This window comes from Microcaecilia unicolor, chromosome 1, assembly GCF_901765095.1.
Source record: "Microcaecilia unicolor chromosome 1, aMicUni1.1, whole genome shotgun sequence".
NCBI lineage: Eukaryota > Metazoa > Chordata > Amphibia > Gymnophiona > Siphonopidae > Microcaecilia > Microcaecilia unicolor.
This window is the reverse complement of record NC_044031.1, coordinates 286,087,347-286,103,979: the sequence shown is the minus strand read 5'-3', so window position 1 is coordinate 286,103,979 and position 16,633 is coordinate 286,087,347. Positions and strand designations below refer to the sequence as shown.

Here is a 16,633-nt window from a genome sequence, read left to right as displayed (position 1 = left end):
AAACAGATGATCCGATTTCCGGAAATCATTGGTCACTTCCAAGTATCTGATGATGACTCGTCTCACATCCAGATATTCAAGAGCGGAGTACTCCTCTGGGTAGTCCTCCCTACGAAAGGAAGGGAGACAGAGCTGCTGATTCACATGGAAGCGAGAAACAATCTTGGGCAGGAAGGAAGGCACTGTGCGAATAGTCACTCCTGCCTCAGTGCACTGCAGAAAAGGCTCTCGACATGAGAGCGCCTGGAGCTCGGAAACTCTTCTGTCTGAAGTGATAGCCACCAAAAAGACTGCTTTCAACGTCAGGTCTTTCAGAGATGCCCTCGACAAGGGTTCCAAAGGCGGCTTCTGCAATGCTCTTAGCACCAGGTTGAGATTCCACGCAGGCACCACTGAGTGCAGAGGAGGGCGCAGGTGATTAACTCCCTTGAGAAAGCGCACCACATCTGGCTGCGAAGCCAGGGAAGCACCCTTCAGGCGGCCCCTGAAGCAAGCCAGAGCCGCTACCTGGACTTTAAGGGAACTGAGCGACAGGCCTTTCTCCAGACCTTCTTGCAGGAACGCCAACACTGAAGAAATTGGAGCAGTGAAGGGAGAAAGTGAGCCTGCTTCACACCATGCTGCAAAGATACGCCAAACCCTGGCGTAAGCAGTAGAAGTAGAGCGCTTCCTCGCTCTCAGCATAGTGGCGATGACCTTGTCTGAGAAGCCCTTCTTCCTCAGACGCTGCCGCTCAATAGCCAGGCCGTAAGACCAAAGGGAGAGGGATCCTCCATCACCACGGGACCCTGATGTAACAGGCCCTGCTCCACTGACAGCCGCAGAGGATCGTCGACTGAGAGCCTGAACAAGACCGCATACCAGGGACGTCTGGGCCAATCCGGACCCACCAGGATTACCCTGCCGGGATGCTTTGCCACCCGGTCTAGCACCCTGCCCAACATGGGCCAGGGCGGGAACACATAGAGGAGCTCTTGTGTCGGCCACTGTTGGAGAAGAGCATCTACTCCCAGGGATCGAGGGTCCCGTCCTCTGCTGAAAAAGCGCGGCACTTGGCCATTGGCCGATGACGCCATCAGATCTAGGCTCGGCTGGCCCCAGCGCTTCGTGATGTCCAAGAACGCCTGAGCAGATAGTTGCCACTCTCCGGGCTCCAAGGTATGGCGACTGAGAAAGTCCACCTTGACATTCATGACTCCGGCAATGTGGGCCGCTGAAAGCTGCTCCAGGTTCGCTTCCGCCCACTGGCAAAGACTCATAGCCTCCTTGGCTAGAGGGGCGCTCTGGTACCTCCCTGGCGGTTGATATAGGCCACAGCCGTGGCATTGTCCGACAGGACCCGTACAGGCTTCAACACGAGTACCGGGATGAACTCCAATAACACCAAGCGAATGGCTCTGAGTTCCAGGAGGTTGATAGACCACTTGCCTCTGCAGGAGACTAGAGCCCCTGTGCTGTCCTTCCCAAGCAGTGGGCTCCCAGCCCATCAAAGAGGCGTCTGTCGTGACGACAATCCACTCCGGGGTCACCAGAGGCAATCCTGCAGACAACTTGTCTGTCTGCGTCCACCAGCTCAGCGCCTTGCGCACTGCTGGGTCCACGGGAAGGCGCACAGCATAATCCTCCGACATCGGAGTCCAGCGCAGCAGCAGAGAAAGCTGTAGTGGTCTCATATGAGCCCTGGCCCAGGGCACTACTTCCATCGTGGCCGTCATAGAGCCCAACAGCTGCACGTAGTCCCACGCCCGAATAGGAGAGGCTACTAGGAACTAGTCCACCTGAGCCTGAAGCTTGACAATCCGATTGTCTGGCAGGAACACTCTGCCCACTTGGGTGTCGAATCGAACTCCCAGATACACCAGGGACTGAGTCGGGCGCAGCTGGCTCTTCTTCCAGTTGATGATCCATCCCAGGGAGCTCAAAAGAGCAACTACCCGGTCCATAGCTTTGCCGCACTCTGCATAAGAGGGGGCTCGGATCAACCAGTCGTCCAGATAAGGATGGACTTGTACTCCTTCCTTTAGCAGGAAGGCCGCTATGACCCCCATTACTTTGGAAAAGGTCCGCGGAGCAGTAGCCAACCCGAAAGGGAGGGCTCTGAACTGGAAGTGTCGTCTCAGGACTGTAAAACGCAGAAAGCGTTGGAGAGGAGGCCAGATGGGAATATGCAGGTACGCTTCCTTGATGTCCAAGGAAGCCAAGAACTCTCCTGCCTTCACTGCCGCTATAACAGAGCGGAGAGTCTCCATGCGAAAGTGCCTCACTTTCCAGGCCCGATTGACCCCTTTGAGGTCGAGGATAGGCCGGACAGAACCTCCTTTCTTTGGAACCACAAAGTAAATGGAGTAACGTCCCTTGCCAATCTGATTTTTTGGCACCGGAACGACCGCACCCAGGCGGATCAGGTTGTCCAAGGTCTGCTGCACTACCACAGCTTGACCGGAGACTTGCAGGGAGAGAGTACAAACCCGTCTCTTAAGGGTTGGCAGAACTCTAGCTTGTAGCCGTCTCTGATGACTTCCAGCACCCACGCGTCTGAAGTTATAGTGGTCCACTCGCCCAGAAACGAGGACAGCCGTCCTCCAATCTGCACTGGGGCGTGGACCAAGGCCCCGTCATTGGGTACAAGACCCTGGGGGAGGACCGGAGGGAGCACCTCCGGGACGGCGGTCTCTGCGAAAGGAATGCTGCTTGGGGGAGAAATTCCTCTTGAAGGAAGAGGGGGCAGAGGAACCCGACTTGCCCGGGCGGTATGGAGGTATCGGGACGAGTACTAACCCGAGCCCTGACCTCTGGTAATTTCTTGCCCTTAGACGTGCCGAGATCGGTCACGATTTTGTCCAGCTCGACCCCAAAGAGCAGCTTGCCTTTAAAAGGCAATCTAGCCAGGCGGGATTTAGAGGCGTGGTCAGCAGACCAATGTTTCAGCCAAAGCCACCGCCGCGCAGAGACTGTCTGAGCCATGCCTTTAGCTGAGGCTCTCCAGACATCATACAGCAAGTCTGCCAAATAGGCTAAGCCCGATTGCAGGGCCGGCCAATCAGCCCTCAAGGAATGATCCGAGGGGGAAGCCCGCTGCACCATAGTCCGGCACGCCCTGGCCACATAGGAGCCGCAAACTGAGGCCTGCAAACTTAAAGCAGCTGCCTCCAAGAACGACCTTAAGGCCGCCTCCAATCTTCTGTCTTGGGCGTCCTTTAGGGCCGTGCCACCTTCCACCGGCAACGCCGTTTTCTTAGTCACCGCAGTGATTAAAGAATCCACGGTAGGCCACAGATAGGCCTCACGTTCACTCACAGCCAAAGGATAGAGGCGGGACATAGCCCTAGCCACTTTAAGGCTCGTTTCCGGGACATCCCATTGAGCCGCAATTAAGGTGTGCATGGCATCATGCACGTGGAAGGTTCTAGGCGGGCGCTTCGTCCCCAGCATAATGGCAGAGCCAACAGGGGCTGAGGGAGAGACGTCCTCCGGAGAGGAAATCTTCAAAGTGTCCATGGCCTGTAACAACAGGTTGGGCAAATCCTCTGGGCTAAAAAGCCGCGCTGCAGAGGGGTCATCCGCTCCATCCGAGCGGGGATCTATCTCCTCCAAGGAATCCGCAAAGGATCGTTGGGAGACCTCAGACACGCTGCCCTCATCTACATCGGAGGAGACAAAAGTCCTCCAAGGCCTGGAAATCAACCCGAGGGCGTTTACCTCTGGGAACCTCAACCTCTTTATCAGAAGAGGGAGCAGGGGCAGCGTTTAGCATGAGGAAAGCCTGATGCAGCAGCAAAACAAACTCGGGGGAGAAACCCCCCAGACTGTGCACTTCCGCAGCCTGGGCAACAGCCCTAGACGCACTCTCAACCGGCGCTCGCAATAGCGGGGGAGAGACATGCTGCGCATCCAAAATGGCGTCCGGCGCGAAACTCCGTGAAGGAGCCGCGCGGGAAGAACGGCGCTTAACTTTAGCCGCTTTTGTGCCGTCGCCCAAATTAAGGGCGTTCATGGCATTAATGTCTCCAACCTCAAGGGCGGCCCCGAAGAAGCCGTCCGAGCCGCGTGGCCGGCCAAGATGGCGGAGGCGAGGAGCGGGGGATGGGCGTTTACGGCGGGAAAAAACCGCCACGCCGGAGGAACGACCGGGACATTCATCGGTCACTAAACTATCACCCATCAAGGGCGAATCAGGTTGTAAAACCCCCGCATCCCCTCTAGAAGCGCTCCAGCGATCCGGGGAGCGACCCTTTGCGCCCTCGCCCTCCGACGCCATTGCCACGAGGAGAAGAATCGGGGAACCCCCTGCCCGCTATAAAAAGGTAAAATTACCTGCTTGCCGCTCCGAGCTGTAACGAACTGGTGTCCCAGTGAGTAGCTGCAATGAACGTTTAAAGAAACGTCGAATTAAACGCCTTTAAAGACGTTTAAAAATATTTTTTTTTTTTTTTTTTTTAAACGGAGCCAGCGGGAGGGGGGAGAAAAGGAGGGACCTGGCACCACCAGGTTTGCACTTGCTCAAAAGAGCCCTCAACCCCAGGCCTCAACAAAACCTAAGGATTAGGCTTGGAGGCCTAGCCAGAGCTGCTGCTGTGTGTGACCACCACCTGCTGAGATAGAGAACATACTGAGGAGTTTCCGGCAGCACATGACCACATATAGGGAGGCAAAAGTTTGCTCTCTATCTCCACCTGCTGGTAGATGGACACAACCCACCAGTCTATGGATTGATCAGCTTGATGATATGGAATCTAAGATTGAATTAAGAAAGTTAATGCAAGGTGGAAGCTCTGGGGCACGGGATTGAAACAGACCCCTATTATACACCTATCCGAAATATGGAAGGTGCATTTTGGTTGAAGGGGAGGGAACAAGGGAGGGGGGAGGGATATGACAACGAGCTAAGAAGGGACACACGAGTAAGTTGCCTGGTAAAACAGCAAAGGAGGAGTATGAGTTTTCACTATAACATACACAGATGGGGGCACTCACTTTATTAACACTTAATACAAAAGGCCTAAATTCCCCAGCAAAGCGGCAACTATTATTCAAAGAGGCACGGAGATTGGAGGCAGATATAATTTTTGCACAAGAGACACACTTATTACCAAGCCATGAACGAGTATGTAAACATAATCATTACACGGAGATCTATTTTGCATCTAATCATTTAGAGAAAAAAAAAGGGGGGGTATTGATTGCATTAAATAATAAACATCCCTGGCGGGTACAACATATAGTAAGAGATAAGGGAGGACGCTATATAATATTAAATGTACAAATGGGTAGCGAAACCTTCACCCTGGTGAACATATATGCCCCAAATGAGAAGCAAGGAAACTTCTATGTGACACTCTCAGATAGATTGGGACACTATATAGACGGGGAGCTGCTGATTGGGGGGGATTTCAATTTAACATTAAATCCACAGATGGACAATACAACACAAGGGATTAGATATGCTCGGGCGGATAGAGCAAAGCTCCATAAGTTCTTGAGTACCTGGCAAATGATAGATTTATGGCGACACTATTACCCAGTCAATCGCGAATATACATACTATTCGGCTGTACATGGATCACACTCACGAATAGACTTATGGTTGGGGGGACAATCTTTGCTTCAACGGGTACAGCACATACAAATACAGAATAGGACATGGTCTGATCATGCACCGCTAACCTTAAAAGTAGAATGTACAGCAGCTAATATTAGACGTCCGCCATGGCGAATGGATGATAGTTTGCTAGCTGACCCGACTATTAGGCAGACCATAGAAGAAGAGATAAAGGAATTTGTTATAAATAATGATACGGATGAGGTAGATGACCTGATTTTATGGGAGAGCTTGAAAACAGTCATACGCGGACAGATCATATCTCTACAGATATATAGAAATAGGAAAAAAAAAGAAAAAAATGCAACAATTGCATGAGGACCTAGCTAAACTACAGCAGGAGACTACTAATCAGCAACAACAGCAAATTTTAGAAAGACAGGGACACCAAATCTGGATGGAGCTTAGAGAGCTGCAGTTAGCAGAGGTGGCAGAACACCTTCAAAAGGTGAATCAGCAATATTTTGAATTTGGAAATAAAGCCTCAAGATTGCTAGCACATAAATTAAAGAATAATAGAACCAAGAATTATATACAGGTGATAGAGGAGAATGTAGGACAACGAGTAGATACAACTGAAGACATCAGCAAAGTGTTTAAGCACTTCTATGAACAATTATATGCGGAAGACACAAATCCAAGTAGGCAGAGCATAGGGGATTACTTGAAAGAGATAGAGCTTCCACAAATAGTATCCTCAGACAATGATAAGCTCTCCAGGCCCATCACAGTAGATGAAGTATATTGGGCTATTAAACAACTTCCTAACGGGAAGGCACCCGGGCCTGATGGATACACTAAAGCGAATGCTACATACCTGTAGAAGGTATTCTCCGAGGACAGCAGGCTGATTGTTCTCACTGATGGGTGACGTCCACGGCAGCCCCTCCAATCGGAATCTTCACTAGCAAAGTCCTTTGCTAGCCCTCGCGCGCCTGTGCGCACCGCGCATGCGCGGCCGTCTTCCCGCCCGAAACCGGCTTGAGCCGGCCAGTCTCATATGTAGCAAGACAAATACCAGGGAAGACACAACTCCAAAGGGGAGGCGGGCGGGTTTGTGAGAACAATCAGCCTGCTGTCCTCGGAGAATACCTTCTACAGGTATGTAGCATTCGCTTTCTCCGAGGACAAGCAGGCTGCTTGTTCTCACTGATGGGGTATCCCTAGCCCCCAGGCTCACTCAAAACAACAACCATGGTCAATTGGGCCTCGCAACGGCGAGGACATAACTGAGATTGACCTAAAAAATTTACCAACTAACTGAGAGTGCAGCCTGGAACAGAACAAACAGGGCCCTCGGGGGGTGGAGTTGGATCCTAAAGCCCAAACAGGTTCTGAAGAACTGACTGCCCGAACCGACTGTCGCGTCGGGTATCCTGCTGCAGGCAGTAATGAGATGTGAATGTGTGGACAGATGACCACGTCGCAGCTTTGCAAATTTCTTCAATAGAGGCTGACTTCAAGTGGGCTACCGACGCAGCCATGGCTCTAACATTATGAGCCGTGACATGACCCTCAAGAGCCAGCCCCGCCTGGGCGTAAGTGAAGGAAATGCAATCTGCTAGCCAATTGGATATGGTGCGTTTCCCCACAGCCACTCCCCTCCTGTTGGGATCAAAAGAAACAAACAATTGGGCGGACTGTCTGTTGGGCTGTGTCCGCTCCAGGTAGAAGGTCAATGCTCTCTTGCAGTCCAATGTGTGCAGCTGACGTTCAGCAGGGCAGGAATGAGGACGGGGAAAGAATGTTGGCAAGACAATTGACTGGTTCAGATGGAACTCCGACACGACCTTTGGCAAGAACTTAGGGTGAGTGCGGAGGACTACTCTGTTATGATGAAATTTGGTGTAAGGAGCCTGGGCTACCAGGGCCTGGAGCTCACTGACTCTACGAGCTGAAGTAACTGCCACCAAGAAAATGACCTTCCAGGTCAAGTACTTCAGATGGCAGGAATTCAGTGGCTCAAAAAGAGGTTTCATCAGCTGGGTGAGAACGACATTGAGATCCCATGACACTGTAGGAGGCTTGACAGGGGGCTTTGACAAAAGCAAACCTCTCATGAAGCGAACAACTAAAGGCTGTCCCGAGATCGGCTTACCTTCCACATGGTAATGGTATGCACTGATTGCACTAAGGTGAACCCTTACAGAGTTGGTCTTGAGACCGGACTCAGACAAGTGCAGAAGGTATTCAAGCAGGGTCTGTGTAGGACAAGAGCGAGGATCTAGGGCCTTGCTGTCACACCAGACGGCAAACCTCCTCCATAGAAAGAAGTAACTCCTCTTAGTGGAATCTTTCCTGGAAGCAAGCAAGATGTGGGAGACACCCTCTGACAGACCCAAAGAGGCAAAGTCTACGCTCTCAACATCCAGGCCGTGAGAGCCAGGGACCGGAGGCTGGGATGCAGAAGAGCCCCTTCGTCCTGTGTGATGAGGGTCGGAAAACACTCCAATCTCCACGGTTCTTTGGAGGATAACTCCAGAAGAAGAGGGAACCAGATCTGACGCGGCCAAAAAGGAGCAATCAGAATCATGGTGCCTCGGTCTTGCTTGAGTTTCAACAAAGTCTTCCCCACCAGAGGAATGGGAGGATAAGCATACAGCAGACCCTCCCCCCAATTCAGGAGGAAGGCATCCGATGCCAGTCTACCGTGGGCCTGAAGCCTGGAACAGAACTGAGGGACTTTGTGGTTGGCTCGAGATGCGAAGAGATCCACCAAGGGGGTGCCCCACGCTTGGAAGATCTGGCGCACCACTCGGGAGTTGAGCGACCACTCGTGAGGTTGCATAATCCTGCTCAGTCTGTCGGCCAGACTGTTGTTTACGCCTGCCAGATATGTGGCTTGGAGCACCATGCCGTGACGGCGAGCCCAGAGCCACATGCTGACGGCTTCCTGACACAGGGGGCGAGATCCGGTGCCCCCCTGCTTGTTGACGTAGTACATGGCAACCTGGTTGTCTGTCTGAATTTGGATAATTTGGTGGGACAGCCCATCTCTGAAAGCCTTCAGAGCGTTCCAGATCGCTCGCAACTCCAGAAGATTGATCTGTAGATCGCGTTCCTGGAGGGACCAGCTTCGTTGGGTGTGAAGCCCATCAACATGAGCTCCCCATCCCAGGAGAGACGCATCCGTGGTCAGCACTTTTTGTGGCTGAGGAATTTGGAAAGGACGTCCCAGAGTCAGATTGGACCAAATCGTCCACCAATACAGGGATTCGAGAAAACTCGTGGACAGGTGGATCACGTCTTCTAGATCCCCAACAGCTTGAAACCACTGGGAAGCTAGGGTCCATTGAGCAGATCTCATATGAAGGCGGGCCATGGGAGTCACATGAACTGTGGAGGCCATGTGGCCCAGCAATCTCAACATCTGCCGAGCTGTGATCTGCTGGGACGCTCGCACCCGCGAGACGAGGGACAACAAGTTGTTGGCTCTCGCCTCTGGGAGATAGGCGCGAGCCGTCCGAGAATCCAGCAGAGCTCCTATGAATTCGAGTCTCTGCACTGGGAGAAGATGGGACTTTGGATAATTTATCACAAACCCCAGTAGCTCCAGGAGGCGAATAGTCATCTGCATGGACTGCAGGGCTCCTGCCTCGGATGTGTTCTTCACCAGCCAATCGTCGAGATATGGGAACACGTGCACCCCCAGCCTGCGAAGTGCCGCTGCTACTACAGCCAAGCACTTTGTGAACACCCTGGGCGCAGAGGCGAGCCCAAAGGGTAGCACACAGTACTGGAAGTGACGTGTGCCCAGCTGAAATCGCAGATACTGTCTGTGAGCTGGCAGTATCGGGATGTGTGTGTAGGCATCCTTCAAGTCCAGAGAGCATAGCCAATCGTTTTCCTGAATCATGGGAAGTAGGGTGCCTAGGGAAAGCATCCTGAACTTTTCTTTGACCAGATATTTGTTCAGGGCCCTTAGGTCTAGGATGGGACGCATCCCCCCTGTTTTCTTTTCCACAAGGAAGTACCTGGAATAGAATCCCAGCCCTTCTTGCCCGGATGGCACGGGCTCGACCGCATTGGCGCTGAGAAGGGCGGAGAGTTCCCCTGCAAGTACCTGCTTGTGCTGGAAGCTGTAAGACTGAGCTCCCGGTGGACAATTTGGAGGTTTTGAGGCCAAATTGAGGGTGTATCCTTGCTGGACTATTTGGAGAACCCACTGATCGGAGGTTATGAGAGGCCACCTTTGGTGAAAAGCTTTCAACCTCCCTCCGACTGGCAGGTCGCCCGGCACTGACACTTGGATGGCGGCTATGCTCTGCTGGAGCCAGTCAAAAGCTCGCCCCCTGCTTTTGCTGGGGAGCCGAGGGGCCTTGCTGAGTCGCACGCTGCTGACGAGAGCGAGCGCGCTGGGGCTTAGCCTGGGTCGCAGGCTGTCGAGAAGGAGGATTGGACCTACGCTTGCCAGAAGAGTAGGGAACAGTCTTCCTTCCCCCAAAAAATCTTCTACCTGTAGAGGTAGAGGCTGAAGGCTGCCGGTGGGAGAACTTGTCGAATGCGGTGTCCCGCTGGTGGAGCTGCTCTACCACCTGTTCGACTTTCTCTCCAAAAATGTTATCCGCACGGCAAGGCGAGTCCGCAATCCGCTGCTGGATTCTATTCTCCAGGTCGGAGGCACGCAGCCATGAGAGCCTGCGCATCACCACACCTTGAGCAGCGGCCCTGGACACAACATCAAAGGTGTCATACACCCCTCTTGCCAGGAATTTTCTGCACGCCTTCAGCTGCCTGACCACCTCCTGAAAAGGCTTGGCTTGCTCAGGGGGGAGCGCATCAACCAAGCCCGCCAACTGCCGCACATTGTTCCGCATGTGTATGCTCGTGTAGAGCTGGTAAGACTGAATTTTGGCCACGAGCATAGAAGAATGGTAGGCCTTCCTCCCAAAGGAGTCTAAGGTTCTAGAGCCCTTGCCCGGGGGCGCCGAAGCATGCTCCCTAGAACTCTTAGCCTTCTTTAGGGCCAGATCCACAACTCCAGAATCATGAGGCAACTGGGTGCGCATCAGATCTGGGTCCCCATGGATCCGGTACTGGGACTCGATCTTCTTGGGGATGTGGGGATTAGTTAAAGGTTTTGTCCAGTTCGCAAGCAATGTCTTTTTTAGGACATGGTGCAAGGGAACAGTGGACGCTTCCTTAGGTGGAGAAGGATAGCCAGGAGCTCAAACATTTCAGCCCTGGGCTCGTCCTCCACAACCACCGGGAAGGGGATGGCCGTAGACATCTCCCGGACAAAGGAAGCGAAAGACAGACTCTCAGGAGGAGAAAGCTGTCTTTCAGGAGAGGGAGTAGGATCGGAAGGAAGACCCTCAGACTCCTCGTCAGAGAAATATCTGGGGTCTTCTTCCTCTTCCCACGAGGCCTCACCCTCTGTGTCAGACACAAGCTCACGGACCTGTGTCTGCAACCGTGCCCTACTCGACTCCGTGGAGCCACGTCCACGATGGGGGCGTCGAGAGGTAGACTCCCTCGCCCGCATCGGCGAAGCTCCCTCCGCCGACGTAGTCGGGGAGCCTTCCTGGGAGGCGACGGCAGCCGGCACCGCACGCGGCACCGACGCCGGAGACCTCACCTCGGGCGATGGGCCAGCTGGCGCCACGCTCGACGGTACCGGTGGCGCAAGCACCGCCGGTACCGGAGGGGTAGGGCGCAACAGCTCTCCCAGAATCTCTGGGAGAACGGCCCGGAGGCTCTCGTTCAGAGCGGCTGCAGAGAAAGGCATGGAAGTCGATGCAGGCGTCGACGTCAGAACCTGTTCCGGGCGTGGAGGCTGTTCCGGGCAGTCCAGAGTGGAGCGCATCGACACCTCCTGAACAGAGGGTGAGCGGTCCTCTCGGTGCCGATGCCTGCTGGGTGCCGACTCCCTCGGCGACCCAGAGCTCTCGGTACCGACACGGGAAGGGGACCAGTGACGATGCTTCTTCGACTTCTTGGAACGAAGCATGTCACCGGAGCTTCCCGGTACCGACGAGGAGGACGTAGAATCCAGCCGTCACTTCCTCGGGGCCGAGGCCGAAGGAGACCGGTCTCAGGGGGGCTGTACCGCAGGAGCCCTCAGGGTAGGGGGAGACCCACCCGAAGGCTCACCGCCACCAGCAGGGGAATGGACAGCCCTCACCTGCACTCCCGACGATGCACCACCGTCCGACGACATCAGCAGACGAGGTCCCGGTACCACCGACGTCTATGCAGCTATCCGATGTCTCGGCGCCGATGCAGAGGGCCGATGCCTCGATGCACTGGCGGCCGAGGATGAAGCTCTGGACGCTGAAGACGTCGATGCACTCGATACCCCCGGTGCCGATGCCGACGAAGAGCCCGAGAACAAAACGTTCCACTGGGCCAATCTCGCTACCTGAGTCCGCCTTTGCAAAAGGGAACACAGACTACAGGCCTGAGGGCGGTGCTCGGCCCCCAGACACTGAAGACACGACGCGTGCCTGTCACTGAGCGAGATTACCCGGGCGCACTGGGTGCACTTCTTGAAGCCGCTGGAAGGCTTCGATGTCATGGGCGGAAAAATCACGCCGGCGAAATCAAAATCCGAAATGGCGAAAATGAGCACCAAAACTTTGAGGGAGAAAAATCTCGACCGAGGCCGAAAGAGGCCTACCCCGACGACGAAAGAAAACTTACCGGGGCAAAATCTGAAAATACGGGAAGGGGCAAACGAAACCCGAGGGGGCTTCCGGAACACTTCCCGAACAGTTTTAAGGATTTTCCGAAGAAAAACTCGTCGAAAAAAAGGACGCGCGAGGTCGACTTTCCGGGGCTCGACACGGCGAAAACACGACCGTACCGAGTGCAGACGAAAGAAGACTAGCCGGCTCAAGCCGGTTTCGGGCGGGAAGACGGCCGCGCATGCGCGGTGCGCACAGGCGCGCGAGGGCTAGCAAAGGACTTTGCTAGTGAAGATTCCGATTGGAGGGGCTGCCGTGGACGTCACCCATCAGTGAGAACAAGCAGCCTGCTTGTCCTCGGAGAATAAATTTTATAAAAGCTTTGGAAAAATCCTGGCACCTCTACTGGCGAGAGCAATTAATGAAATTGAACACAAGAACTTACCTTACTCGTGGAGGTTGGCCCACATAAGTGTCATTTTGAAACTGGGGAAGGATCCGAAGCGTTGTGGATCCTATCGGCCAATATCATTGCTAGATACGGATTATAAAATATTGACTAAGATACTTACTAGGCGATTGCAGGCCTATATGCCTCAATTGATTGGTGATGATCAGACAGGATTTATAGAGGGTAGGCAAACCTTTGATAACATCAGAAGAGCCATACATATCATAGAAGAAGTTAATAGCACACAACAACCAACACTCCTTCTCTCCTTGGACGCAGAGAAGGCATTCGATAGAGTGCATTGGCCTTATATGTTTGAGGTACTCAAGAAAATAGGAATATCTGGCCGATTTATAACTTGGTTACAACGCTTATATGATCAGCCTCTAGCGGCGCTGAGTATCAATGGAGAACGGTCAGATATATTCCATCTAGAAAGGGGGACACGACAGGGATGTGCCCTGTCGCCATTATTTGCCTTAACATTGGAACCCCTGGCCCAGATAATTAGATCGCAGCCTAACATACATGGTGTCAAAATAGGACATAGAGAACACAAACTCATGCTATTTGCAGACGATATACTGCTCACAGTGACAGAGCCCCAGCAATCATTGGACGGTATAGAGCACTGTTTACAACAATTTGGGATAGTCTCGGGCTTTAAGATCAACATGGCCAAGTCTGAACTTATGGGGATACACATGGAGGATGATAATATCAGACAGATACAAAGGCAGTTCCCCTTTAGTTGGACCACAAAACATCTGAGATATTTGGGAGTTAACCTCACACCTAGGACACAGGACTTATTTAAAGCCAACTTTCCTTCCAAAATGCGGGAGCTTTTCCAGGAGCTAGATAGATGGGAAGGACTCAAACTATCCTGGATGGGGAGGGTGCAAGCTATCAAAATGATGATATTACCTAAACTGTTGTACTTATTCTTAGCACTGCCACTCCCAATACCATACAAATTTTTTAGGCAACTAAAACGTAAAACATTCGCATTTATCTGGCGTCATAAGCCACCAAGAGTACAAGCTGAGATGCTTTACATGCCTAAGAGGAAAGGAGGAATGGGAGTACCAAATTTCTTCTATTATTTTCAGGCACCACAGTTACGGGTGCTAGCGTCTTGGGTCAGGGATGTTAAAAAACCATGGTTACAAATTGAAAAACACTGGGTAGGGCTTAATCAACCAGCTATGCTTCTATGGCTGCCTAGAAAGCGTATACAAGCAATGGCACAACTTCTGCCAGTGGCCTTGCAATTCCCCTTACTAACATGGAGTACAGTCCGACAGCGGTGTTGCCCGAATAGACAATATTTTCGTAAAATGTACATACGGGGCGCACCAGATTTTGGATGGGAAGAAGGGGACAAAATCTATAAAGATTGGGAACAGAGAGGACTGAAACACTTAGGGCAACTGTGGGAAGAGGGAACAATGTGCACATATGAGAGAATACAGGAGGAATTTGGTCTCCCAACACACCATATAATGTATTTTGCAAGAATACGAGATTATATCACTAGGAAAGCTAAGAAGGAGTTACAACATGAAGAGATAGAGATAGAACGGGCAATAGGAGGGGGGGATAGTCGGAAGAGCATTACACGACTATATGCAGCCCTGCAGTCATCTAAAAACCCACTTTTACACTATGCACAAAAGTGGGACAAGGATATGGGGATCAATCATGACCACTCACAATGGGAGCGAGCACTAGGCTCACTATTGAGAGGCTCAGTAAGTAGTGCCATGATAGAGAGTGGCTACAAGATATTATATCGCTGGTATTACACACCAGATAGAATAGCAAAGATGAAACCGGGGGTATCCAATCGATGCTGGAGAGGATGTTTAGAGGCGGGAGATATGCTCCATATATGGTGGTTATGCCCAAAAATCAAGACATATTGGGAAGAGATCCATAGAACAATTTAACAAATGTTAGACAGAACCTTCCCATGAACGATAGAACAATGCTTACTACACTTTAGGCCACAGGGGCTGCTGCCATCACTATATCAACTGGCCACCACATTCCTGGTGGCGAGTAAAATAAATGTGGCGGCAGCATGGAGAAATCCAGTGGCCCCGCCAACGATAAAGGTGATACATAAAATGGATTACTTCTACCAGATGTCGAAATTGACAGCGATTCGAAATGGACAAATGAGCCAATTTATCAAGGTGTGGGACAAATACAAAACATGGAGAGCACAAACTGGAATAGAGCTTGATGCTCCTCAACTAATTGTGCCTCAGATATGAGAACCAAAGACTATGAGAGAAACATACTCCAGATCGATAGAGACTCTAATTCTAATTAACCAGGATAACTGTGTTATAATATTGAATAGCGAGGAACTCCTTTCAAAGGAGATAGGGAGGAGGGAGGGGGGAGGGGAGAACAAGACGGGGTTGCAAGAAAGATAGGTTCTTAGACATCCTGAATGTTAAATGTTAGACTTGATGGCTGTATTATGTTAAATATTTGACTTTTTGATGTTATGCTGTTATACTTCAAGGCATATATAAAATAAAAACAAAATATGGAAAAAAAAATGCTACCAACAATAAAGAATGACAATGTGGATGCAGCACCTGATTCTTATAACATGGTATCTGTTTTAGTGGCCCTTTACCAAGAGAAAAGAAAATCTCTGCACAAATAGAACACATGCAAGAGAGTGTCCCTATAACCAGCCCCTCCAAATGATACACAGAGTACGATTTATAACAAACTAGTAAAAAAGGCCCGTTTCTGACACAAATGAAACAGGCGCCAGCAAGGTTTTCCTCGGAATGTGTATGTTTGAGAGAGAGTGTGTGTGAGTGACTGTGTGTGTGTGTGAGAGAGAGAGAGAGAGAGAGAGAGAGAGAGAGAGTGAATGTGTGCGTGTGACAGAGAGAGAGTGAGACTGGGTGCGAGTGTATCTGTGAGAGACTGTGTGTGTGTGAGAATGAGAGTGTGTGTGCCAGGGCCCCCCCTCCCTTCCTACCCCCCCCCCCTCCCAGTTTCAGGGTCGTTCCTTTCCTCCCTCCGACTTTCAGGGTTGTTCCCCCTCTCCCTCCGACTTTCAGGGTCGTCCCCTCCCTCCCTCCGAGTTTCAAGGTCCCTCCCTCCCGAGGAGTCGTGGCGGCTGCCCACACACCCTCCCATGGGGCCCAGAGGGGCAGCCGTGGCCGTCGCCTGCTTTCCTCCTCGCAGCGCCGCTCCGACTCCTGAGGTCCCCCCTCCCCAGTGCAGGAACGTGCGAGCGCACTGGCTCGGCACAGCAGCACGCTCTCCGTGGCTCTGCCCCCTCCACTCACGCCCGAGGACTCAGACCTTTCCCTGCCATCGGTCGCGAAGCTCTCGGCTACTCCGCCCCACCACTCCTCCGGCTCTGGTGTTCTACATGACATCAGCCTGATCTACGGAGCCTAGCAGACCAACTCCGAAGAAAGCCACGGACACAGGCAGCAAGACGCATAGAATGTTGGAGGTGAGAATTATTATATAGGATTACTACTACCTCTACGTACATCCATATGCTGCACAAGCTGGCATGTTTGAAAATATAAGTGAAATTAAAGTAAAATGCTACCAACAATAAAGAATGACAACGTGGATGCAGCAGCTCATAAGTTTGCTTGATTTTGTTTTGAGTTTAACGGCGAAGACAGCTGCACGGGAAGGGGAAACAGACTAACCTAATTAGCTTCACCCTTTTTTTTTTTTTTTTTCACTTCATGCTGTCTCCTCTTCTCATCCAAACACAGCATCATCTCCCTCCCGCTCCTCTGCGATTCCTACCTCTCTCCGGCCATCCTTCAAACTTTACTCTTCCAGCAGCTCTAGCGGTAACACGCTACCTGGTTGACCCAGAGCCTTGTCTCTGCCGTGTAGTGCCCCGCTGATGCAACTTCCTGCTTAAGCGTGGGTGGAATCTGGCAGCAAAAG

At 52.0% G+C, this 16,633-nt stretch overlaps 1 protein-coding gene across 4 annotated transcripts in view; it reads right to left on the bottom strand.

The window, feature by feature from the left end:
- Positions 1 to 16,633, bottom strand: part of ATF7IP (activating transcription factor 7 interacting protein) — a 503,125-nt gene that overhangs the window by 164,877 nt on the left and 321,615 nt on the right. The gene's annotated exons all lie outside the window — the stretch shown is intronic.